The sequence below is a fragment of the Apteryx mantelli genome, chromosome 3 (genome assembly GCF_036417845.1).
Source record: "Apteryx mantelli isolate bAptMan1 chromosome 3, bAptMan1.hap1, whole genome shotgun sequence".
In the NCBI taxonomy this organism is placed as follows: Eukaryota; Metazoa; Chordata; class Aves; order Apterygiformes; family Apterygidae; genus Apteryx; species Apteryx mantelli.
In genome coordinates, this window is record NC_089980.1 from 86667541 (window position 1) to 86695134 (window position 27594).

Genomic DNA, 27594 nt, shown 5'->3' on the forward strand with positions numbered 1-27594 from the left:
AGTGCAGAGGAGAAGCTCATCCTCCCTGTGTAAGATGCAAACTGCTGTTTGCCCTTCTGGTAACAGCAGAGTGGATTCAAAATCTTAACTTGTGAAGGGAAACCTTAGTGCAGCACTGAATAGTTTGTAAAATGAGACACCTTTTCAAGAGTTGTGGCTATCTAGTAGTTGCCTATTTTGTAGAAAGTACTCCCCTCTTACCCCCCCTCATGATTTTCTGTAAGGCTTTATTAGTCTTCCTGGTCTCATCAGTCTGCATTTTAGAGATTCTTCAGGACTCTCCTGTAATTATATTTTTCATTTAAGATTCTTTTGTATTCCTGCCAATGATTTGGAAATCTTGAGAATACGCTAAGAGAATTTTGTCCTGGTAAAACAGCTTTCCCAGGAAGAAGCTGAGACTCTAGCATGCATTAGGAAGGCTGCACAGTAGCAAGTCAGTACTTACTATTTTTCCCTGTAGCTCTGTATCCCATGAGGTGACACTCCACATTGCAGTCTTTGGTGGAAGGAGAACTGAAGATGAGTTTGTTGCTGGGCTCGTGCCGTGACTGCTGTTCCAAAGGCAGCAAGTCGGTATTAATGCATTTCTTGGTTAGTTAGCATTAGCTGATTTAAATAATAAACTTCAGGATACTATCCTGTGAAGACTAGGGCTGCAAGAATGTTTAGAAGTACTGTTGGATGAAAATAGTTTGATCTGTAGCAACCCAACTGTAATCCCCTTCCTCAATTGGTCAGGAAAACTGGTCTCCACTATTGAAGAAAGTGTAGCATTTGCACAGAATTAAAACTTTTTGTGGTTAGATACTGGGAAATAATATGAAGGGCTTAATTCCAGCAGGTGGTTGTCTCTTCTATGGAGGTCACCTCTTTTATCTAGTGGTTCACATTAGGACATTTGACAGTGAGATGAGGAGCTCGGGTTTCAGTCTTTCGCTCACTCAAGGGAGCTGACCCCACATCCTCCCTCAGAAGGATCCTAAGGATCAGACTGTAGGATATTCTGAAGAGGAGCACCCTTGCTCTTGTTTATGCAGTAGTGTTTTGTATAAATAACTACCTGGAACAGGGACTAGATATCTTTTATCTGACAAAATAGAACCTAGTGAGCATGAGTGGTGAAAACCACTGCGCATCCTATATTTTGATGATGACTCTACTCTGGAGGAAGGTGCTGTATCTGTCCCGTGTTGGGTCCTGTCAGGTAGAAGGGCTTGAACACAACTCTTCGACAGCCTCCGTAGATACCTAATCCTGAGCTGCTGGATGAAAGGAGAGTGCTGTTGCAAACTGGTAGTAGCACTGTTAGCATCAGTTTGCCCCTCCCATCTCCCTGTGAATTTATTCAGGCCAAATTTGTGTAGCTTTGATAGGAGTGAAACAGTGTTTTCCACCAAACTCAAGTATTTGCAGAGGACTGTTTGCTGAAGATCATCTGCTTCCACTGCATGTGTCACTAGCAGCCATAAGAAAGCTGGAATCATTGTGGCTACTGAAGCAATTCGGTAATTTATTGCATGTTCTTTTTCAATAGCTCTAATAAAATCTAGATTTGGCCAAATTAAATTTAAAATTCTGTTAACTTCTTCACCAATCACTGGAAGCATTGAAATATCTTTTGGGGGCTTGTTAAGATTTTGTTACACAAGGAGGAGGATTTTTCTTAATTAAATCTGACCTTCAGTAGTTGGGGGCGGGGGAGGGGGGGGACTATTTTGTTCTGTTTGTTTGTTTTTAATGCCTGAAAATGCAATCTTTATCTTCTGTAAAATATGTAATAAACAGCTGAGCCTTACAGGCTGCACACATGCAAAACCCCATAACTTCAGAGGTATTTCCTTTGTCAAAATAACTGCTGGATTCCCCACTTCTTGTGCAGAATAAGCATTCATAAGTTTTCCAAACACACAAACTATTGCATACACCAGTTTGTCAGTAGATGGAATTGATTTGTTTCCTTTTTGGAGGTAATTGCACTGGAAATTACCTTATGTTGTTGATATGAAAAAGTTTTAATTTAGCAGTATGTTTACTAATGGTTCTGGAATGCTTCTAGCTAGTTTTCTATCCTATTCCAGAAATATTCATTTCAGGCATTTAATTAAAACTTTGAGTATTTTTTCAGTTTGGTTTCTCTTTTTACTTTAAAAACTATTTGTTCATACAAAAGTCTGCAACTTAGTTTTACCTTTAAAATACTTCCAAATGGTTGGTTTGTGAATCTGAGTTCTAATGTATTGTTATAATTTTATTTTTAAATTTGACCGACATGATGAAGAGGAATTCAGGGGTTTTTTTTTTAAGCGTGGTGAAACTTTTGATTATTCTTTCCTTTCTGTGTATTCTAATGAGCAGGGTTTCATCCTTTTGGTTGCTTTCAACTGGGAAATTAACTTCTAGGATATTTGCCATTAATGAATAGCTACATGAAAATTGTTGGCAAACTTGTTTTTAAGGCAACTTCACCATGAACTTTATTTTAGTATTACCTTCATTAAATGAGTGCTGGGAGCACTATCCGCTTGAGAGAAACCAGGCATTAAGAACAAGTAAGTTAGTATGGGGTAAATTTGGATGGATGCTTGCAGCTTGTGGGTTTCTGAGCAGCAGTTGCTGTACATAAGCTCTGACCTTGTAAGTTATGCCTTTGCCTTAGGTAACCATCTTCTTCTGCAGCTGTAACCACAGGGGGAAAATACACTTGCTGACAGCTACCATACACTGAATGGTCTACTAGAAGATCACAAGCTACCACCAGTTACATTGCTTTTAGCATTTGGTACCCTGGACTGGTACTTCTGGCCCAATGTTCATGAGATTTGGGCTGCACAGATCAGATTTCTGTAACCAAAGGAGCCTGAGTTAAACATTTTGCTTACAGTCATGTTAGTGCAATCTCTTTGAGTTGTAGGACAGGAGGTTGGTTTGAAATAGCCCGTATTTTTTCCTAGCAATAAACATTGTTTCCTGATTAATCTGGGCAAGGGCTGTAGTTATCTTTGGGTGGGTGTTAAGTTCAGTTCTGAATGATTGTGACATTTGAAACTCCCAGATAAACTAGCTTCTATCATTACTTATAACATGTAGATTCAGGTTCTTGTATTGTCATTGTTTATTGGTCTCTGTGGACCTGTTGGATGTGTAACTTCAAAACTGAGCTCACTTTAAAATAGCACAGGAGCAACTAATACTTGGTTTTGTTTAGTTTTCAGTGTTTCCCAATAACAGAGTAATTTAAGTTTGGGGGGGGTTTTTTGGTTTGTTTTTTGTGCCTTCCCAAATATAAATAGATATCACAAGCTTCATTCCTTGGTAATGTGTCAAGCTGATGTTTATCATGCTGAAAAAACATAGAGGAGTGTCGGCTTTGTTGTGGTAAAAAAGCCAAAAACGTAATACTACTTAGCTCTGGAGGGATGGAAGGAAGCAGGGAAATGAAAATCAAACCTTTTTTTTCCCCTCAAGAGTATTTTGATGCCCTGTTAAGTGGTTGTTTATAAAAAATAATTTTGCTAAAATATTCTTAAATTACATTGCAGTTTATATATGCTTGGTGGGTGACAGGACCTACACAATGTTTCTGTGTATTAGAGAAACATAATGCAGGAGTTGAGAAGAGCAAAGCAGCACTATTAATAACCAGTCCATAACCAGCTGATAGCCAGTAATAACGGGTTCGCGTGTATCCAGCTGCCTTCGTGGCACTAAGGACTGTAAGCCCTTCCATGACGATGTGAGTTTTGGTGCAGGAAGTTACATGTGACAGGGTGATAAGCCACAGCCTCAGCTACAAGCTGAACATAGATTCTTTGCCATCCTATTTTAAGTCTTTCTGACAACAAAAATCTGGAGATTGCTTGGGAACGTACTGAAGTTAATGGAAAGACTTTAATTTGACATCAGTGGAACTCGGACCAGGCCTTTATAAAGCAGTTTCTTTGAAGAAGGATCCTTTTCTGATATTCTTTCATGGTAATTCTGTAAAAGCAGTGAGACTATGAGTGTGTGTAACCATTTTCAGTCCCATTTAATGTGATAGTTTCTATTTATCATCAATAGTTAACAGCTCTTTGTGTTTGCTGTGTGCATGGCTACGCAGGCAGTGATACTGCTGGCTGCTGAAGAGCAGATTTTGAATGAAGCCTTTGGGTGTGTTCTGCGAGCTCAGCTGCAGATGGGAAGCGCCTTTCCTGTGGAATTTAGATTAAAATTGCCATATGCGAAATAGCATTCGGCAGTTTGAAAATCTACATGGGGCTGTAATTGATAAAATAGATACTAAAGGATTAAATTTAGAATCTAGCTGGATGATATCTTTCTTCTCCAAGCTCAGTGGTGTCTATAATATAAAACAACATCATGAATTTTTTACAGGGAAAAATTAACCAGTGTTTTGACTATTAGGTGTGAGCCTGGTGTTGAAATATTACTGGATATTGTTTCCTGCAAATTCTCTGTTCATCGTATATGGGTGTGTGATGCATTTTTAAAAGTGCGGATGTATCTCTCATTAATCATGCTTGAAATGAATAGGCTTTTAAAACCTGCATATAATATAATGTGCTTTCACGTTTAACTAAACATATATCCAATCCTGCAGTTGTTAATCTGTCAAACTCCCATTGGGACTTGCAGGAATTTGATCAAATTAGGGAAGACTAGATGAAATCTAGTTGAAGGTCTCGAGGAAGTATGTGTCTGAGAGAAGTCTCTACTCCTGATTTTAAATCACATTCTAGTATGGTGTAAGCTTTTGGTTATTTAGTGGTTAAAGTGTTTCCTCCCATTTTGACAAGGAATTACTGTATCTGTTTAATTTTCTTTGGATCATTTCCTGTCCACAAAAGAGTATCTTAATCCTCAGCCTTTCTAGTAAACACTCAATAGATAGGAAGTTTTAGCTTCAGAATAGATCACATCCATGTAGACATCTATAAACTTCCTTTTTTACATACTTTTTTTTATTTTTAGATTTATTCATTAGTTGTTCATGCTGCACTGCTCACTTTACATGAGCAAAGTTTTGCTTTGTCACTAGTTGTAAAATAAGAAGCTCTTTGACTGTGTAGATGTACCAAACTAAAACTATAGGAAGAATGTGTATCAGTCTAAATGTTAAACTATAGTGCATAGCCTAGAAAGTAAACAGAATAACCTGATATGGAATTTTTTTGTGTCCAAGGAAAAATTACCTAATGCCCTGGAAGTTTTGTTTGTTTAATTATTACTTTTGAGAAGGTTACTATCAAGAGTGGGATAAGTTGATGGCTCTAGATTGAATCTTTTCAGTGGGCAATCTGAAACACAATAAACTCTGTGCTGAGTTGATAGTTCTGTCCATAACGTGGTTTGAGCTCTTTCCTAATCTCCAATTTGTTCTTTACATATTGAAGAATATCTGTCCTAATGGATTAGGTCTCTGACTCATAATTTTCATGCCTGAGATTCCTATCAGAGTGGAAATCCTGTCCTGTTCCATGTCACAATCTTGTGGAACCTCAGCACAGTAGTGCAGTATCTCCTTGGTTTTGGGACCAGCTGACTGCGCTGCTGCCTACTGAATTTGGCATGCGCGGTCCAGGTCCAGAGGGAAAATGCAACACTGTAAAGTAGCTGGAGGACTTGTGCCTCTCTTCAGGCACAGTTTCTCTTCGGTTTTGTCCCATTACACAACCCAGTGAGGAATACAGGAAATAAAATTCTCTATCAAGGTGCTCTATCAAGAGCATCTGTTCAATTGAACAATTCTCTCTATTGTTTATGGGTCTAGACAAGCAGAGATTACCTCAGTCCAGCTGAACTTTTTCTGTACCTTGCAGCATGATTTCTCATCCTTATTTGGTTCAAAAGTTGGGATTTATTTCCTAGGAATTCACTTATATAAAATGTATACATGCGCACACATACACGTATATACATATATGTATTTTTAATGATTTAATCATCTGCTTTCTAATAGTTGCTGACTTCATTATAATGGCTCCTAGGAGAGGTGGACAAAGAATTCTGCCTGAAGTTGTTTGAGTTATGAATTAAAGGCCTGAGAACCAGGAGGGTCTTGATTTCTAATTCTAGATATCTTGCTGTTGAACGTAGTGTTTTTAATTCCTTTTTTACCTAATTTAGCAAAGTGATGGGAGGTTATTTCCACTAAGAAACCTCTAAATCCTGTCAGTTTGGGGGATGGGGAGTGTCTATTTCCTTCCCCCCATGATTTCTAATCTCACATAAGAGCCCATAAATCAGTGACAGCCTCCCTACGGCAGAGATGGCTGATGTAACTTCTCTAGAGCATCGTTCTCAAGGCAACCACATCCCCTCATCTCACCTCAGGGAGCACATCTGTTGCTTCTGCATCTCTCCTGTTTGGTGCTAGCCAAAAGGCAAGGGAATGTACCTCCTTTTTCCAGACTGAATCAAGACTGCGAATTCAGTTTGTCTGCTGAGAATTTCTTACTATGAGAGTGTCCTTAGGAGTGCTATTTCCCTTTATCTGCTGAATTAATCTGAATTTTTTTTAATTTCTGCGTGGTGCCTAGCAAAACTGACAGGGACATCTTCTCAGTTTAGGCTTTACCATGATGCTGTAGTGCAAACCACAGTAGAGAACTTCTTAAGCCTACATGCCCTAAAACTAGCGTTCTTTTGAAAGCTCTCTTGAATCTCAGATAGTTCTGTCTTTCTGCTTTTCTGTTCTTTCTTTTCTGTTTCCCTTTCATACTTGAACCTTGTACCAGTATCTCTGTGTTTCTGCATGTCTGCTCTATTTTATTGGGTGTCTGGGCAAATAGTACATATCACTTTCCCCAAATTTTTGGGGCAGCTGGTACAAGGAAAGAAAGAACTGACTGAATGATCTGAATCAATTATTTGAATTACTGACACAGTCTCCAAAATACCTCAGACAGCGAAGCTGGGAAAATCTTTGCAATCAAAACTGTTTAAATGAAAACAATACTTCAGTGTGCTAAGTCTTTCAAACAGATAATCTCTGCAGAATCACAGCAGTTTATTCCTTTATTTATAGATCTAAAGTTCTTGAGGAGTTATGAACTTGATCTTTGATAGTGAACTCTGACCATCCTTTCCATAGAGCAGGATGTCATGTCATTTGATTTATCAAAAATTAGCATTTTCTCATCTTCTGTCCTTTCCATGATCCAAAAGACGTACAGCTGATTTTTCTAGATAGTGTATTTTCTAGATAGTGATTTTTGTTCCTTCATGAATTAGCAGCCATCCATGAGCTTAAAAAATTTTGTCGCAGTCTCAGGAGAGGGTGTTAAATATAATATTAATGGAAAGCAAAAACCTTTATTCTGCAGGGAAGGTACTTTTGTAAAGGCTTTGTAAAATGGAGTAAAAAGAATAAAGTATTGGGTTTCTTGGGTGTTATAACTTTCCTACATTACCCAAAAAGAGCATGTGTTTTTTGGTATAGTGTGTGGGGCCTGTTAACAGCTTATGTGTGAATGGAAAGTACCTTTTCAAACATTACATTCGGATGCAACTGATTCAACTCTCAATTATTTTTTGAAACAATAAATACTTTATGTTGAAGAATCCATCATTGTCATGATCTGAGACCATGACAATAAATAAATAAATAAATCTGTGAAATTCTATCATCTGTACCTTCTAGGATTGAAAGTTTCCACTGCCATTTACTGAACTCTTGTTGAAGCTTGTGTTTCATGAGTCAATTCATAATCTAGCCAGCTTCTGATGGGCATGAGGTACGGCAGGATACTGATCAACTACCTTAGCAAAACCTGGACACAGAGCTGTTATAGTAACTGAGGTTGTGTCCCTACCTGGATATAATAGTTTCATCACATGGTTTAGTAGAAGTGGTATAACATGTTTTTTCCTGTGTCTACACTAATCGTTAAGTTGAAGTTGACATCAGTCTGCTCAGTCCTGTGAAGCCCCGCTGATCTGCTGAAATGATAATGTTCTGGGTCACAGGATGATACTGCCTGCCTATCCTTAAAGATGCTCCTTCCAGTGCAGTAATGCTCACTGGAACTCTTCGGTGCTCAAGTGGGAGACTTCTGTCTCCAGGGTGTCACTGTGGCACTTCTTCTGACTACTAGACTCTGTCCTTCCTACACAGCATCACTGGTGTAGAGTCACCTCTGGGCTATTCATTGGCATAACTGTAGCATTCTTTTGAATGGAAGCATGTGACTTTCCCGTTGCAGATGACTTATTTCCTGTAGAAAATCATAAAGCTGACTTGTGTTGCAATGTCTGCTGGGTAAACCATGATACAAAAGTTTCAAAGAAACCATTTGTGTTCATTTTACTGGAGAAAAGAGAAGTGCTTCAGAGATCATCTGCATAGAATTCATATCCTATGCACAGCTCTGCTACCGGCTCTTGAGTAGGTCATAGCAACCACGCATAACTGTGGACTTGGAAGGGATAAAGGCAAAGAGGAAGCACTAGTATCAGGTCTCTGATCTCATGGCAGACAGTCAATATCTAAATACATCAGTTATCTGTATCATATTTCTTCTGGTATGACTGCAGAGCAAGAGATGATGGAGCTGAGAGTAGCAAACTTGTGACTGCTGAAAAGAATGAGGTGACAACGTTTATAGGCAAGGCTGTATCTGGAGACAGCTCTGCAGATAGGAGTTAATACTTCCTACTGATCTTTTTAAACTGTGCAAGGAAACTGGTGGATAAAAGGTAAAGGTATCCATTTCTGTGAAACAGTTCTCTCTGGGTAAGTGTGAAAGGAGTTAGCTACCATTAACTTCCTGTGTAGGAGCATGTAACTGATGGTGCAATAACAGTAGCTATCTTGAGAATCACGTGGCCTTGAGGAAAAAGAAGTAATTGCTGCATGTCTTTGGCTTTCTTTCTCTGTAATGGTGCCTTTGGTGGTGCAAGAATTCTTTGATCAGATGTGAAGGAAGAAAGCAGTTTCAGATGCAGTGCCTTGGCAGTGCAGATTATGGTTCCATTTTGAGATACGCTTTGCAAGGCAAGAAGACTTCTGCATCGTTCGGGGAACGTTCAGCGTGAGTAATCTGAGAGCAAATTAGATTCTTACTGCACACATGTATGTCTTATGGGACATTCAGATGGGTTTTTAAGATTTCATTCTTCTCCAGCCACCTTTCCCGGTACTAGCATTCCCAACAAATAATGAAGATGCTTATACTTTTCAACTCTAAGTGTTGATTGGGCATCCAAAGGAGGTGCCATCACAAAATGATCTGTGCTTCTTGGGGCTATTTGTGAAAATGTCCTGAAAAATACAGCCTCCACCAAATGCCAAGTTGTGTTCCTGGGGTAACTAGTCACTTTCTTAATTAAAACAATAGTTTACATTTAGATGCCTCCTTCTTACAGTGTTTTGGGGCTATTCTGTATAATATTCAACATGCATAGACCACAGCGTGTTGTAGACTGGATGTGCTTCTCCAGTGTAGGACGGAGGCACTTCATACCAGCTTTGTAAGTGGGGTTTTACTAGGAGTAGGAGCTATTCATAGCTTCCATTGGAGGCTATGAGGGAGCATTAGATTAGCAATTAAAATTTGTGCAGGTACAGTTTCCCCAGGATATGTACAGTGAGTAATTTGGGGGGGGGGGGGTTGTTTTAATTCTGCCATGTCATCTTACAGCAAAAAGAGATCTCAGGGCTTCAGTCTGAATATCTCGTGTGGCTGAGGAAAAACAAATTATTTGCCCTTTTCCATTATTGGTTTTGAGAGCTGGGGGAAAAAGTGGAATACAAGTTTCTTTGGATGCTTGATGAAGTATTGTCCTCTTTGGGACGCCTTTTTCCTAGGAACGAGGAGATGCTCAGGTGTTTTCAGTGGGATCTTGGTATCAATAGAAATCTCCCATGAAACAGCCCTCCAAAATGGTTTTGAAACTCGAAGTTCTTTTACTCCACGAGGGAACTGGCTCGACTTACTAAATTACAGGCAAGAGAACACTGTGCTTCTAAAGCTGTAGTGCCCATGGCAAGTCCTGGGTTATACTTTCTCTACTCGCCTACAAATACACTGCTGGACAGTTCAGTGGTGGGCATCTCAGATATCATAGGTTATTCCTGCACAGCTGCTGGGAGGGGAATGGATGTAATAGTTTGTTCCCTTTTTCCCTAAAGAAACATTGGTCCCTAACAGTTTGTCAAGGTATCTGCATTTGCAGGGAAACTTTGTTTTTTTTCTTTCTAAGTGAAAGGTAACTGGTAACTGCTGTTTCTTTGCCTCCAGCCCCATGCTCAGGTAATCATTAGCATCTGATTCAGCCCTCCCAAAAAGGAGTTGTCTAGTGAGTTGCCATTCCCATTGCTTACAGAGGCCTATTCAAGTACTGCCTCTTTCTTTTTTTTTCTTGTACAGACACCTGGACATGGTGAGGCCTGTAGGATGTTCTTTTGGGGTGTATTGAGGAACCTTTACGATGACCACAGAAACAAATAGTAAACACACCCCCTGACCTTGCTGTTACCAAATGAATCTCCTCTCCCAAACAAGCGCATGTGACTAGTCATAGCTACAGATGGCTGCAAGGAAGAAGTAAACTCATAAGGGAAAGAGAAAGCGGATGTAGACACATGTTTGGCAAGCTGACAGTTGCATGGTCCCTCATGTCAGTCAGGTTAGAAATAATGAAAGCTTCAGTTTTTACATTTGTGCATAAATCTAATGGCTGCTTGCAGTTGTGTTTAGCTATCTGGATGGATATTTCTAATGCAGATTACATGCATAGAAATGCACAGGCCATATCTTTAAAATCATTTGTCAATCACTTGTGCATACAAAAGACATTCTGATTTTCTTTTTAGATAAGAAGCATAACCTGGTTAATTTGCAGCGTTCCCTTTCATAAAAGTAGGAATGTAACATTGAAAGAACACTTGATAATTCAAAATGTTGTTGGCTTCTCTCTCAAAGTTGTGGGGCTAAAGCCAAAGAGGTGTTTAACCTCCATTGAATAGGATTTAGGTGCCAGATTCCTAACACCTTTTTGGATTTGTCCCTGAATCTTTTGACAGTAGTTGCAGTGTTCATCTTCAGAATTTGCCACAGCTGAGAAAGCTTATATACTATCTTTCCATGTGAAAGCAGAGATAAGAATAGAAGAGTGCAAAAATAAAGTGAAGCCATGAAGCTTGTTAGGTTACTTTTTGCTAGCAAAAGGTTAAGTTCTCCTCTGTACTCATTCACCAGAAGCCTGGTGATGGAGGTGGAGGTGAAGCCAGGACCTGTATCCTCAAGAACATGGGCTTCCTCCATGATCCCCACTAGGGAAGGATTGTGCAGGTGAACCATCTATAGAGCAGATACTACCAGTAATAAGCTGCTTGTATAACTGTGCAAGGGAGGAGCATTGGTGGGGATTTTTGTGTGAGGATACTTCTTTTTCTCCCTTGTTCACTCTCTTGGAAGTTCCCTTCCAGTTACTTGTCATGGTCAGCTGGCATTGACTCTAAATTTAAATTTCCTTTTCCTTCTTTCAAGGAGTTGTTATTTTTGCCTGTTAGTAGGTGTTTACCCCATATCTGTCTCTTCACAGTTCAAAATTTCTGCCAAAGTTCCTACACAGGAATGAATGTTTGATCCACTATTGATCTGCCTTCCAGTGTGTTTCCTCTTTAGTTCTTCTCCCATTACTTGGGATTTTGTAACTAATGTTTTGACTGAAATACTGGAAAAAGAAGAGAATAACAACAAAAAAAATCCTCTTTATTAAAAAAAAAAAAGAAAAAAAATCCATTCCCTGCAATATTTAAAATGTTCTGACTTGCATATTATCTTTAATATGGGCTTAATAAGGCTAAAACTGCAGGTGCTGCTGCTGAAGCAGCCATGCTCTGCACAACTGTGGGGTGCTAAAGGGTAAATGATATTTCCAGCTGGGCCTGGACCTGCTGTATGGGTACTGGCTGGCTGCAGAGCAGGAGAGCAGCATAGACAGTAAAGGAGGGCATCTGGAGCAGCACCCAGGTTTTCTTTCCTAGTACATGCTGGGGTTTGTTTTTGTTCAGGGTTTTTGGCTCATTTGCTTTCTCTTTTGCAAGTTTGCTTTGCCTTGGGATTCAGACCACTACCTTAGTGTTAAGGTGGAATGAAAGGGTGCAGTTCATTTCTGAGGTTTTCAAACAAAACAAAAGGTTAAATGGCTTAGTCGCCCCTTGTATCTTTCTGAAAGCCTGCAATATCTTTTCACTAAGATGTTGTATTTTATCTTGGAAGAGCCTGGTTGTGATTTTCTAAATGCAGCTTTTGTAGTTGATTCTGCTCCCCTCTGAAAAGGAACCTCTTCCATTTTACTGGGAGTAGGGAGCAGCTGTGAGTGCTTTGTGTTTTCTCACTATCTATGGGAGCCTGCTCCTATAGAAATCAGTGGGAATTTTCCCATTGATGTTGGCAGGAAGGATCATCAGACAGATGTATAGCTTTGCAAAGCTGCTGGCCTCCATATCTCTAAGAGTTCTTAATGGGTTTGGTCCTTTTGATGAAAAGCATCTGGTTGTGCACCAGCAAAGATTCTACTCTATAAAAATCCTTGGCAACAAGAATGGTGACTTGTAGGTGCAGAATGATAATACAAGGTCCATTTATCCTGTGTGGCAGAAGCTTTGAAGTTGCTGGCACAGAAAGATTATCATTAGAAACTCTAGAATACAGAGGGTGTAAAAACCTGTAAGAGAGGGGAGAACCACACATAGCTGATGACTGTTTTAATCAAGCGAATACTTAACAGCATGAAATTGGCTTAGCAGAAGCAAAAATATTAGTAGCGCTGAAGGTTTGGTAGAAAATGGCTACAGTAATCTGACATTCTATGTGATTTAGTACTTGTGATTTAGCTTGTTTATCCAACTCACGCAAATCTGAAGACAAGTATAAAGTTACAGTCTTTTTATGCAGTGTGGGAGATCAGACATCGGTTTCCAGGTTTTTAAAAAATAATAATAATAATAAAAGCTATCTTTTCTTGCTAGTATTCATTTAATGTCAGTTTATTTTGTTTCAGTGTATGTGTTTAATAAAAAAAAAAAAAAAATCTCCATCTGCTAGAGGAAAAACTAGAACTCCTTAAAGTTCATCTGTGAAAACACTTTATTGTGGCTTCCTTAAAATAAAGGAAGAGTAGATAAATTTGGTATTCAGAGTCTAAAGAGACTAATGTTTTAGTTTGCCCAGGAACAATGCTCTTGAAATCTGAAGCTTCAAGAAAGCTTGCTTGCTGTTCTGTACGTAGAAGTAAGTGCAGATCTGATATACTCTATCTATGCAAGATGTGTCAGTCAGAGCATTGCTATGTTCCTCTTCAGTGCCAAGCAATTCAATTACCCTTTGGTTAAACATACTTTTTATTCATTGAGGTGCAGTTGTTTGCCAGAGCCTTCTGTAATCATGTGGCGGAGGGGGCACAACTAATACATTGTAAAAATAAATTATTTTTTTAATGGTGTATGCTATGGAGCTGTAATGGAACCCCGCTGGCAGTGATCTGAAGAGCAGTGCAGGGCCAGGCTGAGGATTTGCCAGACTGTAGTAGAGTACTTAAAATGCTTCAACCGGCAAGCAAGAGAAGGCATGCATAAGAGACCCTGTGGGAACTGTATTTTGGATTCAGCAATGTCCGTTAAGATTGTCAAGTTGCCTGTCTCAAATTGTTAAGACTGATAAACTGCTAGCAATTATCATTTATAAAAACGGTGGCTGCCAAGATCATCACGCCCATTACATGCATTGGTTGGACTGGTTTGAATTTACTTTGCTTTAAAAAAAATTACTGAGTCTCCACTCTGATCCAAGAATAGCACTGAGTTTTGACAAATGACAGTTGGTGCTGGCGGTAGTTAATTTTTGTTGTTTAGAGCAGGCTTGGGGGATGCTTTCTTGGAATGCACAGCTAGCGCTGTTTACCTGTTGGGTAATAGGGCTACCAATACTTCTGCATATTTGCAGCAAATGAAAATAACTGAAGCTGGTGGGGTCTCCTTTCCTTTCCTATGAGACTGTGAACAGGGAAAGAATGAAAAATACTGTTTGTTAGAAGGAAAATTTTCTATAGCTGCTCTCCAGCCACAGAAGCCCAGATTTAGAGTGGAAAGGCTGAACAACGCAGGGGAGGAACTTAAAGAAAGCTTTATCTGCGCAACACCATTGCTTCATCTGTTCCCAAACCTCTGAAACCCTAGACATAAAAACAGTGGCTTGAGGCAGAGCAAATGTCACCCATTTCCTTCTGAAGGAATCTGAATGCCGCTACTACTGAAAGCTAAGGACAGTACGGCTACAGCCATATCACACCACTGTCATTGGGAGAGGCGATGGTGATGGTGAGAAGGCCACATGGAAGCTTGCATGATTTTTCATACAGAGGTTTATGGCTTTATCAGTCGCCAATGAATAAGTTGGTGAAAAGTCTGTAAAGTCACATTGACTGTCAGATCAGTGAGTCTAAAGGACTGCAAGTTTGAGTCATCAGAGGATCCAAGAAAATATCACTTATATTTTAGTGTGTGTGCCTTTTTGCAAATTTTATGTACAAGGGTGTAAAAACTTAGTGTTCTCCGCTTTTCGCTCTGGGGTGTAGTTCAAGATAGATCTTCCCATGGCTGCACAGCCAACTTCAGAAGTCCCTGCTTCCTCTGGTTCTCCTGCGCTGCTCATCCAGCACACCCTAGTTGTATTGTTACAGCCACTTACAGGCTGCATTGCACTTTTGATGGCTGTTTTGAAGTTTAAAGCAAAACATTTTGTCTTGCGGTGATTGCTTTTAAACTTCAGTCTCTTCAGGACCCTGCATTCAGTGCAGTGTAGCAAATAGGCATCAGTTGAATTGAGGCACTGAAGAACTGCAGAAGAACAACCTGTGCACCTAAGGTATGGCAACAGCTTAGGATTTTTTTCATCATCAGTCCCAATTTGTATTGGAATTACACCTTTACAATAAATAATGTTATATATAGGCTTGATGTAACTCTTTCTGGAATGGGGAAGGGGAAATTACTCTTTTTAAATGTTATTTCAAGGCCTTTGAAACAAGATGCTTACTTATGCCTCGACAAGTACCAAATATTACATCATGAAAATAAAAGGAAAATGTATCATATTTCTTTATTTTGTCTATGTGAACTCTTTTTACTGTATCTAATTCTCTTAATCTAAAATTATAAACAAACTTACCCTGATATAATCTAATTTTCATTATAAACAGAAAATACTATTACATTGGGCAACAAATTGTCTTAAGATAACTCTGCCTTTAAAAAGTAAAGTTGTAATCAACAGGTTTATAGTTTAATGAAATCTCATGATATATGTAGGCCCTGTAGCTTTTAGAGCTCTATTTTCAGTTTAGTGTTCCCATTAGTCTAATTTAGGTTTATTGGTACAATCATTAGATTTAAGATACGCTTTTTTTTTTCTTTTTTTAACCAACAAGGACTGTTGACTTGAGGCACTGGAAGAAAGCGGGAACCAATTATGAGGAATTTTATTGCAAAGCTATTGATGGGTGATATCTGGGGATAAGTGTATGCAGTGAGATCCCGTGTTTTGTGTAGAATTTGGGGAGGGGCAGGGGGCAGTGAGAATATGTAGGCTCCCAACTGGAAAATCAAGTTTTTTACCAAAAAGTAAAAGCTTTCTGTAGACTCTCTAGACCAAAAAAACTTCTTTTTTTCTTCTTCTTCTTCTTCTTCTTCTTCTTCCCTTAGGCGGGTCTAAACTGCATGCCTCTGAACAATGTATTACAGCTTTTTTGCCCAAGTAGCTCTGGTCTCAAGACTTAAAAGCCCAGTCTTGTTTCACTGAAAACAGGCAAGCAGAACTCCCATCGGTACTGATATGGAGAATTAATTGCATCTTATTTGTGGACATGTTTAAGCAAAAGGGATGAGGGAAAGCTAAGTTGAAACCTTCCTCATGTGGTTTGTCTGTTTGCATGTGTTTATTTTAGCTTTTAATGCATTTGTTTGTCTACATTTTTGTACTTTGTAAGAGTGAACCTGTTTTGTTTTGCTTTTCTTCAAAACAGCTTTTTGTTTTAGTAACAAAAGCCATGTGCTTTTATAGTTCACTCGGCTTCTTGGCTGAGCAAGCTTGTAGAAATAATTTATCAAGCATGGATAGAAAAAATAAACAATAGGGAAAATCTTAGGATAGGCAAGATGAAAACCGGTTATGCAAAAAAGGAAGGGTGTGTAATTTTTTCCTCCTGAAGTTTTGATGGCGTGAGGGAGTGTAGGATGACCTCAAATTAAATGAGAGGCTTTAGTCTCGCATTAAATCAGAGGCAGGGGCAAATACACCTTTAGCTGTGGTCCATTGCTGTTTTCTATAGGAAACAAAGTCTGAAACCTAAACTAAAAATGATGACAATGTTTTTTTACTATTGTTTTCTATACAAATTAATTTATTTCTGTACAACATTTTATTGTCTCCTCCTTTGAAATTGTTTTTTGTTGTTGATGAATGGTTAATTGTAAAAATGTGCTTGAATTCTGGAATTGAGAGTAGCGGAGTGTAAGGGAGGGCAGTGCTAGAGTTTATTACAAATTTTGAAAATGGAGTCTCTGCATCTCCCTTTTGATTTCAGAATGAGGATGATTTCCGTCCCTGCCCAGAGTAGGGGGTGGATTAGGTGAAATGCTGGCATTTGAACAGATGCAGATACGGTAAGTGGAGCATGGGTCCAGGTCACATGTGGGTGAGATCTTGTGTGACAATTTGCAGACTCTGCAAAATCCCGAGCAGGAGAGGCTACAGGGATGTGGATTTCTAGCTGGGTGATTGTATGTGATCAGGATTAAGGTATATGTATGCTTTTATTTCAGAGAGTGTATGAAATGTGAGGATATGTGAATATGCTCTGGTTTAGGATCCTCTGAAGATTGGCTAGGAAGAGATTGAGATCTCTCCCCAGTGGCTTGTCACCATGCTTCTTCAAGGAACTGCATTCTTCTTTAGGTATATTGGTTTTAATGTTGACTAAAAGCCTGTAATTAAGTGTGTGTGGTTTGAAGAGCCTGGGAAGAGCAATCCATCTCGATTTCTCCAGTAGGTATCACTATAATGGACACAGCACTAAACTGTGAATGATCGGCCCAAACACAGGCAGCTCTTTCACTGCGGCTTGCTAACCGAGATGGATTGGGGAAGAATGGTGCGACTCTGTGTACAGGCTCACACCATGAGTGAACTTCTGTGCTGACAGTACAGGGAGACCTTATCTCTGGTATAATTGGAGGTAGCTGGGTATACATCGGGGAGCAGCTTCCCTTTCCCCTTCCCCCCCCCTTCTCCCATGCTTTTAGATTAAAGAGAGGGTTTCTCTGGTTAGAAAGCTTCATTTCATAAGGACAGGAACCAAAAGACAGTTCATTCCTATGGAAAGTTGCTATAAATAGCTTGCTCTGTTAACATAAATTCTTTCACTAAATGACTCCCACAAACAGGGTTTTGTTCCAAGCCTGCAGAATATTTTGTATGTCCTTGTCACTTTGTGCATGCTTGTTTAGACATCAGCACTTCCCCCTCCAAAGGAGAGGTAAGCCTGACACTCACACAGTAAAGCTAGTCAACTGTCAGCGTGAGGTGGTCGGCCTTCATAAATGGGCCTGTTATGGCTTTAATTTTTATTACATTAATAATAGCAAAAGTGCTGCTGGATATGCATATTTTTAAGGCAAGTAGGGCAGAACTTGCTGAAGTCCATACTCACTAATGTTTAAGACTTAAACTGTGCTGCGGTGTATTCCAGCACCCTGCTCTCTGCTAATGCTTCCAGTTAGTCCTGTTTGGAAATTGTAGGTGCTTTAAACCTTGAAAGCTTTAAACCTAGGAAGCTTGCAATTGTTGTGCTGTGAGTCCTAGAGTGAGAAGCAGTTTGCCCAGGAGAGAAAAGTCTTCTGTTACTGCTAGAGAGGTGGAAACTCTACAGGCATAAATAGTCCCTGTTGTATGATATATATCTTTAGTCTGAAGAATGTCAGCTTTTTATTTCCTTCCTCTTGCATGTTTCAGGTATTGGAAAACCTCTCTTCAAGAAAAGATTTTATGATACCATTTAAACCCATTTTCTGCATTGGACCATTTGATGCTCAGTCCATGTCCCTTCCCCTGTTTGCTCCAAATGGCAATAAGTTAACTGTTGAAATTTTAACAGAACTGAAAGATGTGACCCAGAGGTGTCTGTCTGGAAAACGGAAGCGATTTGGAGCTCAGACACTTAAGCCGTATGTATGTATGAAAAAGCATTGCTCCCTCTTCCTCTCTGCTGGTCTTCAAATGCATCTGTCTGCTTGTGGAGACCATATAGTTTTCACACCCCATGTGCATGTATGACAAGGTCAAATAGACTTCCCATTCTTCATACCCTATCGTGCGTAAAGGGCTTCAAAGTACTTGCTAGCTGTCCGTGCAGGTGGGTTGGAGGTGCAATAAGTCGTGGATGAGCACATGTGTAACAAGGGGGAGGAAGCTGCCCAAATAACCTTGTGGTCGTCAGTGGTTAATATGGTGGCGCGTGGAGGGAAGCTGATGTGACAGGCAGGATTTCTGAATAGGCCGTCCAGCCGCAGTGCCAGTGGCTTTGTAGGACATTTTTTGTAATCCCAAATTCTGTTGATGTTTTGCTGATAGATGTAAGTGTAAATGCGTGAGAAATAACTTTGGCTTGTATAGTTTGGTTTTAAAATTTAACTAGTTTAATGGCTCCTTTAGCCGTTGCTGATGATGTTTACTGCTGAAATCTGCACAACTATCCTTTGCAGCTGCTCCCAGATTGTGCAAGTGGTTTTGGAGGGAAAACGAATTAGCTTGTTTTCATACTCAAAAAAAAAAAAAAAAAAAAAGTCAAGTCTTGCCTTTTTGTGGTTCTCAAGGGTGCACCCCTCTTTTTTTTCCATAGGATTGCTATGGTTATGTACTTCCAGGGATTGTGCCATCAGCCTGTACCATTTGTGGATTTTCTAGAATTCATAATTAAATGCTTTTACTGCTGGCAAGTCACACACGTGCTGTGCTCTGAATGCTCTTTCTCAAATGTCGTCTGCTGCTGCTAACCCACATTCTGCAGCTGGAATCTGTGCTGAGAGCACTGCATGAATGGTGTATGTTGTATCTCGAAGAGGCTGAGTGAACTTGATTCTAGGTCAAAATCAAATGTGACATTTCCTAACTGTGCAAGTCCAAACTAGTTACAGCACTGAAAAATGGAGCTTGTGAATGCTTTGTATGTGCTGTTTCTTGCCTTATATTCTCAGTGATTTACACTATATTTTATTATGGGGAGGGAGGAGGGGCTAGCTCTGCTTTAATAATTTTGGTTACGCCTGCAAAACTGAGTAGGGAGAAAGTAAACCAGTGCCGCCTCATCAGTTAGGGGTACTAAAGATTTACCCTTATAATACCCAAAATTCACTTTATTGTTCCAGGGTAAGAGTATCCAATTCACGGCCAGTGGCCTAGATAAGACCCGCCAGCACAGTTCCTCAGATCCACAGCCTGCTCCTTGCTACGCTCTTCCCCAAGGTCCTCTCAGGCACCGTGTGAGCAGGCGGTGACCCAGATGTGCTCTTCTGAAAGTGCCATTTGTTTCCAGCATGCAACATACTCGCAGATTTGACAGGTGATTAAGCATGCATCCATTGCTGGACCAAAATACACATCCCCTGTATTATAAGGGGTATTGTATCAGTTAAGTGACTGCTTGCAGGACTGGTAGCTGCTTGCATATCCTGCGAGGTACGTGGCAGTACGGGTGTGTGGCATGCCTGCCTTTTGAACACATAACAATTTGTCATGTTGTGCAATACAGAAGTCAGCCACGGGGCAATCGAAGTCCCCGTAGCCCATTCCTCTTGAAAGATTAAGCACTGCTCTGAAAGGCTCTAAGAAGTACCTCTCATCACGGTATTTTGTTTGGTCATCCATTTCTTTGTGACAATAAGATTTTTTTTAACTACTTAATAAACTTTCCATGGGGTTAACAGGAAAGCAGTTTGCTACTATGTTCTCTGTTATGTGTATGATATGACAAAGGAACGATGGGAAAGACCTTGTCCCACTTTTGCTTTTTGCAAGGCGTGCAGGGATGTGTTCCTTCTCTTCTCATAATCTTCCCCGTCTACAATTTTATTTCACTCATTCACAGACAAAGCTGTTTTGTGTGTGTGTGTGTGTGTGTGTATCTATATCTACCTATCTATATAGACATAGATATCTCATAGAATCATAGAGTCACACACAGACATATATATGATTCTTGGGGCTGGAATAGAAAAATAGTTCTCTCTCCCTTGGTCCAAGCTATAATCTCAATTTGGCTTTCTTAACCTCTTTGTGTATATCAAGTCTCATTCAGCATGGCTAAACAGATATCCACTGATATCTCTCTTCCTTTTTCCACCTGCAACTTTCCGTGTTATGTCCTGTCACTGTTGCCATGGACAACATCAGCGTCCCTCAGTGAAGCCAAAATCTGCATATGTCCAACTCCAAGTTCTCTCTGTCTTTACACAGAGATCAGCAGAGTCTTCCTGTGTAACGTCTCTAAGAAATGTCCTATACTATCCGGACCACACAGAAGAAATTCACATCTAAGCACTCATTTGCTGTCCTGAATTACTGCAAAATCCTTTTCTCTGGCCTCTTAAATTATAATTGTGTCTATTCAGAATGTGTTTATAAAGGGAATTTGTCTAGCTTCCTCATCTTTTTTCTTAACAGTGTAAGCTCCCCTATGCATTCCTTTACTGACTCCGTCTTGAGCACAAGCTGCAAGCTGCCAGCCTTCAGCACCAAAGCCTTTCACACCCGCTCTCTGCTCTTCATCTGTCGCGTGGCTCTGGGAGGGCGACATTCCCTCCAGCTGCCCGTGGTGCCTGCCTCTCCAGCGCTAACTAGCTGCTTTCTAACAAGCAGTTATGGGTTTTCTCCTAACCTAACCCACCCCACTAATGTTGGTAAGACTACTTTATTGTTTTCTTTTAGGTCTCTCCTTTAAAATACATTTTTCCTGGGACGCCTCCAAAAACCTTGAGGCTGCGAGTATGCTGAGGCTGGCTAGCTTTCATGCTGACCGTTTATTGTGTTGCACTCAAAGGTTTGTAGCCATCGGTTTTCTGCTGGTTTTTAGGTGATGCAAAGTTCCTGCCTCAGGCAGTTCGCAATCCATTTGTGCTTTGAGTGTAGTACTTCTGTTGCACACGTAATAAATATTCATTTGAGGAATTTTAGGCCTTACTGAGATTAAGCCCTTAAACAACATCGCCTGTCATTGCAAGCTTTTAAAAATAGGCTAGACACACATGGTAATAGCCGCATTGTAACCATGACAATATAAGAAAGGCAGGGTTTGTAGGCAGACATCTCTCATTAGACCAACTGATGTAGCTGAGGGCCTGGAACAGGACAACACGGATAAGATTTCAGGCTCAGGAAGGGATTTGGAGCCCAAAAGCATATCTGTTTTCCCCTAGCTATGTCAGATGGCCTAATAAAAGAATAACAGTAAGTGTAGCTGATCCTGTCTAGGGCAGGGAATCAGCCTAAATGTTCATTCAAGGTCCTTTTTAATCCTGTGGTTCTGTTTTATTAGGGATAACTGACTTCTCCTTTTCTGTAGTCTGGGTTTTCAAGCATATGCTGATCATCTGCTGATACCACCAGAAGGCCTCTGAATATCAAGAAAGTAGAACGTCCTCATTAAGGATCTGCTGTGAGGATGTGAGAATCGTATATTGCTCTTAGACGTGAGGCTGACTTTGTGCAGTAATAAAACAAGAATATTAAACAGGAAGCCAATGACACAATGAAACCTGCATGAGACAGTAATCCAGATTCCATTCTGGGATAGATATAGTGTAGCCCTTAAGCCTTACATCTATGCTACTCAAACACACACACACTCACTCACTCACTCTGCATCTGCATAGTTGGGGGCAGGGGGGGAGAGCAAGGGAAAAGCTAGATTTTTAGCTTAGTTTCCTGAGGAAGTGAGGGTTCGACTGTTAACTTGGCATGTCTGCGTGTCAGTTCCTCTCTGTAACTTTGTAAGCTGCTGATCTCCACCCAAGGGGGCTTCAGGGTGGAAGAAAAAAAAAGTGGGGTGGGAGTGTATGTGTGTAGGTTATACTTAATAGTACTGTTTCTGTACTGACATTTTAAATCCGTAGCATATTGCAACAAAATAAATGCTTTTATGTGGCTTTTATATTTCAAAGAGGTTTATATTAATATAGCATCATCCTGGAATTACAGGAACTTTGTGTTTATTCTGGTTCATATTGGGACACTCTTTTAAAGGAGAGACCTGATTTATTTCAGAACAGCGTGCAAGAATAAAGACTTGATCCTGAGGTCTGGACTGGACGTTATGTCACTGCAAAATCTTTTCATTTGTACTTCTAGTGTGTTGTTCTGAGAATTCAATTTCCTGTTTTTCATTATGTGAGAGTCTTTTTTGGAAGCCACTAGTGAGCAGTTTTTTGGTTTTTTGGAAAGTAAACTGTCAAAATACGGTGACCTTTTTTTTTAGTTGTTTGTTATTTCCTGGATATGGAACTCATCAACTTGAAAACTCTTAAAATAAGTAAACAAATAATCAATGAAGTAGCATGAGAGACTGCAGTCTTTCCTTGCTTTTCTCCACCCTTAGCCCGTCAGTGACTTTTCATAGCTTTCCACAATAATGCTTTTCTTAATTAAAGCTGTTATTCCCCCCCTTTTTGCTGTGTGACAAACAAGTACCTCATTTATTTGCTTTACCCAATTTGTCTAATTATAAAAAATGTAACATTTTCTAATCTTTTACAGTACTTGCTTACTTTGAAACTTTCAGAAAGTGATAAAAACAGGTTAGGCAAAAATGCTCTCTAGAGCAATCCTTTAAAGAGCAACAAGCTAATACTGCAGACTGGTAACAAAAAACATGCTTCCTTTGTAGGGGGAGAGGAGGTTATGTTTTCCTTAATCATCTGCAGTTGGTTTTGGTAAGCTCCACCATTCTAGTGCCACTACCTCCTTTTTCCCCGTTCCTACAGCTTAGAAGATTAAAGTGAACATGACAAAAAGAAAACAGTTTATTTCCAACTTTTTGTAGTTAATAATTAGTTTACAATGCAGCATTTTCATTGTTTGTGTCCTAATCATGTTGCTATATTCCTTACTTACGCTGTTTACTTTTTTGCTTTATGGGCTTTGTTTTATGTGGAGACGGATTTACAAATAGGTCGCTCGTGCAAAATTTTAGCATCTTTACAACATTTGATGTTTCACATCAGGAAATGTGAGCGTGTGTAGGTGGCTTAGCTACTGCAAAAAGAGCATCCCCTTTGATTGCCCCAGCCACTGAGCATATGGGGCAGGTTTGCAGAACGTGCCATTCTTCTGTTTCACGTAATTTTTGAATTGCAGTAGCTAGAAAAAACAACCGCACAAACTTTTTTTTCATGGTCAAGGACGTAGTGCAGGAGGCCACAATAATGTGTGGCTGGATGAGGACCTGCATTGCCTGGATTCAGGTCCCAGTTCTGCCAGGGACTTGCCCTGGGTGACTGGCAGCCGCTGAGGCTCCCTGCCTTGGTTTGCCCTCCAGGAATGAGAACCCGCCTGCCATATGCTAGTGGCAGAATGAGCTGATACTCTGTGAAGTGAGTCTGCATGCAGAAAAATTGGGAATCTTTTTATGGAGTGATGAATCCATTAAAATATTACATGTGCACCATGTAAACTTTATTTGACCTACTCAAAACTAGCTAAATCTATGCATTGACGGAACTGTAAAAAGATCTTAGTAATACAGAGTTCCTCTTTCACCCCCACCATATCCTAAGAATATAGGATATATGCTGAATTAATTAAAGGTATAAAGCCTTGGAGAAAATTGGCCAAACTGAGACTGTTTATTCCCGTATATATATTTTTGTATGATTTCTTGCACAGTGGGAATGGCTGAGATTATGGGCCCTATAGTGATTGAATCATTAGCTTGTATACTCCATATACACTATGTACGTGTGTGTTCATTGCATGTCATGGTTATAATGTCCTTAATTAAAACCTTGCGTGCTAATTAAAGAACAAAAAGTTTTGTTACATAAGTAAGATCATTAAGGGGAGAGAGGAAAAAACTGATATATCCTGCTGTCATCTGGTCAGTGACATAAAAAGCTATATTTAGATTGCAAAGTATTTGCACTTCTAGGTAGTTTTTATTTCCTCTTTCTGTAAGATGTTTACAAACATGCTGTTTAGTCGCTTTCTTCTAGAGGTACTTTAGGGTTGTTTCTCTATCTTCAGAAGAAAAAATAGTTTTGTGTGTGAGATGAACTGCAGAAAGTTCTAAAATCTTACATTACGCTGAATCTCACTGTTCGTTTTTATTTTTCTGATGATGTGAGCGCTTATTTCCTCTCAGAGAAACCGTCCCCTGGCATATTAGGCGGGCGAGGGTTTACAGGCTGAGGGTGCAGAAGAAGGGGTGTAGCGTGCTTGCTGGATGCTGTGTGCACGCCTCGGTGACTGTGGAGACACTGGTCCTTCAGTGAGCTCCAGTAGCATCCAGCAGCATGCTTACGAGCCAGCTAGGAAGGTTAGAGTCTGTGCTCTATTTTTAGGACTATGGGCTTCATTCATTTATTAAAAAAAAAAAGAAAACTGTTTGGTGCGTAGCACTTCTTGGTTTTCTGTAGATAAGTGTTCCCACAATTCATGAAATTGCTTTTCTGCTGTTTTGAGAACTGAAGTACATTACTACAATCACATGCTCCTCATACATGTATTACGATCTAAATGCATGCTTGGCTTAGAGCTTGCTTGTAGTTCCTGCTATCGATTGTTTCATCCTTGCGATTGCCAGCGATAGCCTGGCGCATAGGAAGCCGGGATTCCAGTGGTGCGGCTGAGGTCCGCTGTGCACAGATTGGCTCTCAGCTTAAAAAAGACAACTAAAATACATGTTCCCCTTCTAGGGAGCGTGGATCGCAAGGGATGCCAAAGATTAGGGGTCATTCTCGGACAGATTTCAGAAGGCAGAATTTAGGGATAGGCTGTGAGTGCAGTTCTTGTCTAGCTTTCTGTTGCCTGTACGCCTTCTCTTTCCTTCTGTTTCTGTGTTTTGTTTCATTTGCTCTTGATATTTGCTACCTGTTTCACAATGTTTTTCTTAACACTTTTGCATCTTCTGATGTTTCATCTGTCTTTACTACTTGTTTTCAAACCTTTGCACACTCCCCCTACATCCACATTTTTCAAACTGCAGTGCTCAGTTAGATGGCTCCCACTTCCCAGCTCCTTTATGCTTTCAGCTTTCTCTGTGGTCCTGTAGGTGTTGTGTTGCAAAGCAAGTTTATGCCTAGAAAAGCAGCTGAATATAAGAAAAATTCAGTTCAGTTTGTCCTGCTTGAAAGTGGAGAGACAAAAAGGTACTAGTATCGCTGGTACTGGGCTGACAATATCAATCATCAGCAAGGAGCTTAAACTGACTATGGGAGTGAAGTATCAGTATGCTTTGGAGGGAAGAGGCAGGTCTGGAAGCAGAGTGTTTTACCGTATTTTCCTAAGTTTTTTTTTTTTCTCTCCTATTTCCTGCTTCTGCATACTTGCTGCCACTGCAACAGTGACTTTGCATCTGAGTTCCTGCTGTTCCAAGCAGAAAGGGCAACAGTTTGAAAGATGTGTTTTTGGACATCCACAAGTCCGATGCTGGAGATGATGCTTTTGTGTTGAAGTTACTAATTTTCTTTGGGACTCTTTTAGGAGAGGGATTTAGTTATCCTCTTTACATCTTGTAACTGCATGAAGCTTTCAAATAACTTTCAGAAACCCAGTGAGTTCCCCCCAAAATGGGGGATGCTTGTCTTGCTTTGTAGCCACTGTCCTCTTCCAAGTTTTATCACTGTTGGAGGTGGGGGGATAATCACAATTATAATGTCTAGTCTCAGCAGAGTCTTCTAACAGTGTTGCTGTTTCTTATCCTCTGTCGGCGTTCAAGGTTGTGTCTGTCCTAGTTGCAAGAGCTGCTTCCCTTGGGAGCTCCTTCTTCACTGCCTCTCCGTTTCCCCCATTGAAGCCTGGGCAGCGATAGCAGGCGAGTGCCTGCTATCTGGGACTCGCACTTATCAAGGAACAGTTTCAGGGTAACAGTGAGGCTTCTGTCTCTCTGTCGAAGAGCAAGCCTATAAGCTTCCTTTACTTTAAAGGTTTTATTGTTGGAGAGCTTTCAGATGTTCACAAGATAAGGGGTCTTTATGTATAAGCTGGCATTGCACAGCAAAGGATTGCTTTATATAAGCTAAGTTTAAGATGTGCAGTTCCTTTTATAAATTGGCCACACAAACTCATTGTGTGGGTGATTTTTTTTTCTCCTTGTGTTCTACATGATGTTTAGAAGGGTGTTTTTAGATTTTTTTTTTCCAGGATTTTTAATAGGATTAGAAATCTTAAAGGGGAGGGGGGAATGTGAGGAAAACGCAGCGCTCTAGAAATAACTGAGCATGCATGCGTCTGTGCAGTACTGAACAAATGCTAGTGTCAGCATCCTCAATGATAGCAGAGTCCTCGATGTGTCTGAGAAGAGTGACTCAAAACTTTCTTACTGTAGGGTCATAGTAATCCACTACTGAGAAATACCCTCTGGACTGATTCATGGCCCAAAACCACACTTAATTTGATGTGTTGTATAATAAGCACAAACTATGTTTAAAACATAGTAAAAAAGGAAGGCTATTGCTTAGCAGACTAATCAATGCTTTCTTTACAAAGTGGATCCAGCTCATTTACAGGTTATACATCGTGATCTAGGCATGTTCATTTGTAAACAGTTCTCCAGCCTGAAAACCTTAACTGGTTTCCTTCTTCTTCCCAGTTGTTGCCAAGTAAAATAGCAGCCTAAGGACCAAGGATGCATGGTCCTAATTTAGGTTTGAAAAGGCAGCAACAGAAGCATGTTACTAATGGAAAGCTGACAGCAGTTCATCATTATGTAGAAATTTTTCTTTGTGCTTGAGTACATCATAAACTTGAATCACATCTACTAAGGCCCATTTGAAAAATGTTAAAGACCACTTACAACTTCAGCCAGCCACTTCCTCCAGCTGGGCCAAGCTCACATGCAAACTGCAACAGATATCAGAAAAAATCTGCTGTGTAACCTTTTTTACGTCTTAAAACATCTTGTTTTCTGTTTCAAATGGCTGAATCGTCACTGAACAATTTTTGCTTTAATAAAAGGATTTTTTGTGTTTTTTTTGTCTAAGATTGCTCGCCATTGATTTGATCCAAAGATCCTTGAAGTTAGTGGGTGTTAATGGATTTTGGCTTGTGGGCTTGGAAAAAAAAAAGGTAGTTAGTGTGTCTGTTGTCAGTGACTTCTGCCCCTAGCAATAACAAACTTAATTCTGATCCCAGTATAAACTGATAAACTGATAAAAAAAACCTGCCTGGGAATTGATGTGAATGAACCAGGGATTGCCTTGCGAAGCAGGAAACGTAATGAAACAGAACGTCCTGGTGCTGCATGGTTATACCACTCACCCCATTGCGTTTCACAGCCAGCACTTTGCAGAAAGCTTTGCTGACTTTGGAAAACACAGCA

At 40.0% G+C, this 27594-nt stretch overlaps 1 protein-coding gene across 8 annotated transcripts in view; it reads left to right on the forward strand.

Annotated features, from left to right (window-relative positions):
- FYN (FYN proto-oncogene, Src family tyrosine kinase) overlaps positions 1-27594 on the forward strand; it is a 138621-nt gene that overhangs the window by 31725 nt on the left and 79302 nt on the right. The window contains exon 1 of one of the 8 annotated variants that reach the window (XM_013948932.2): positions 18147-18236. The exons of 6 other annotated variants lie outside the window; for them this stretch is intronic. The gene's annotated coding sequence lies outside the window, so the exon portion shown is untranslated. Of the gene's footprint in view, positions 1-18146; positions 18237-20944; positions 20963-27594 lie in introns of those variants that run through there. One more of the 8 variants, XM_067293836.1, reaches the window with a different exon arrangement.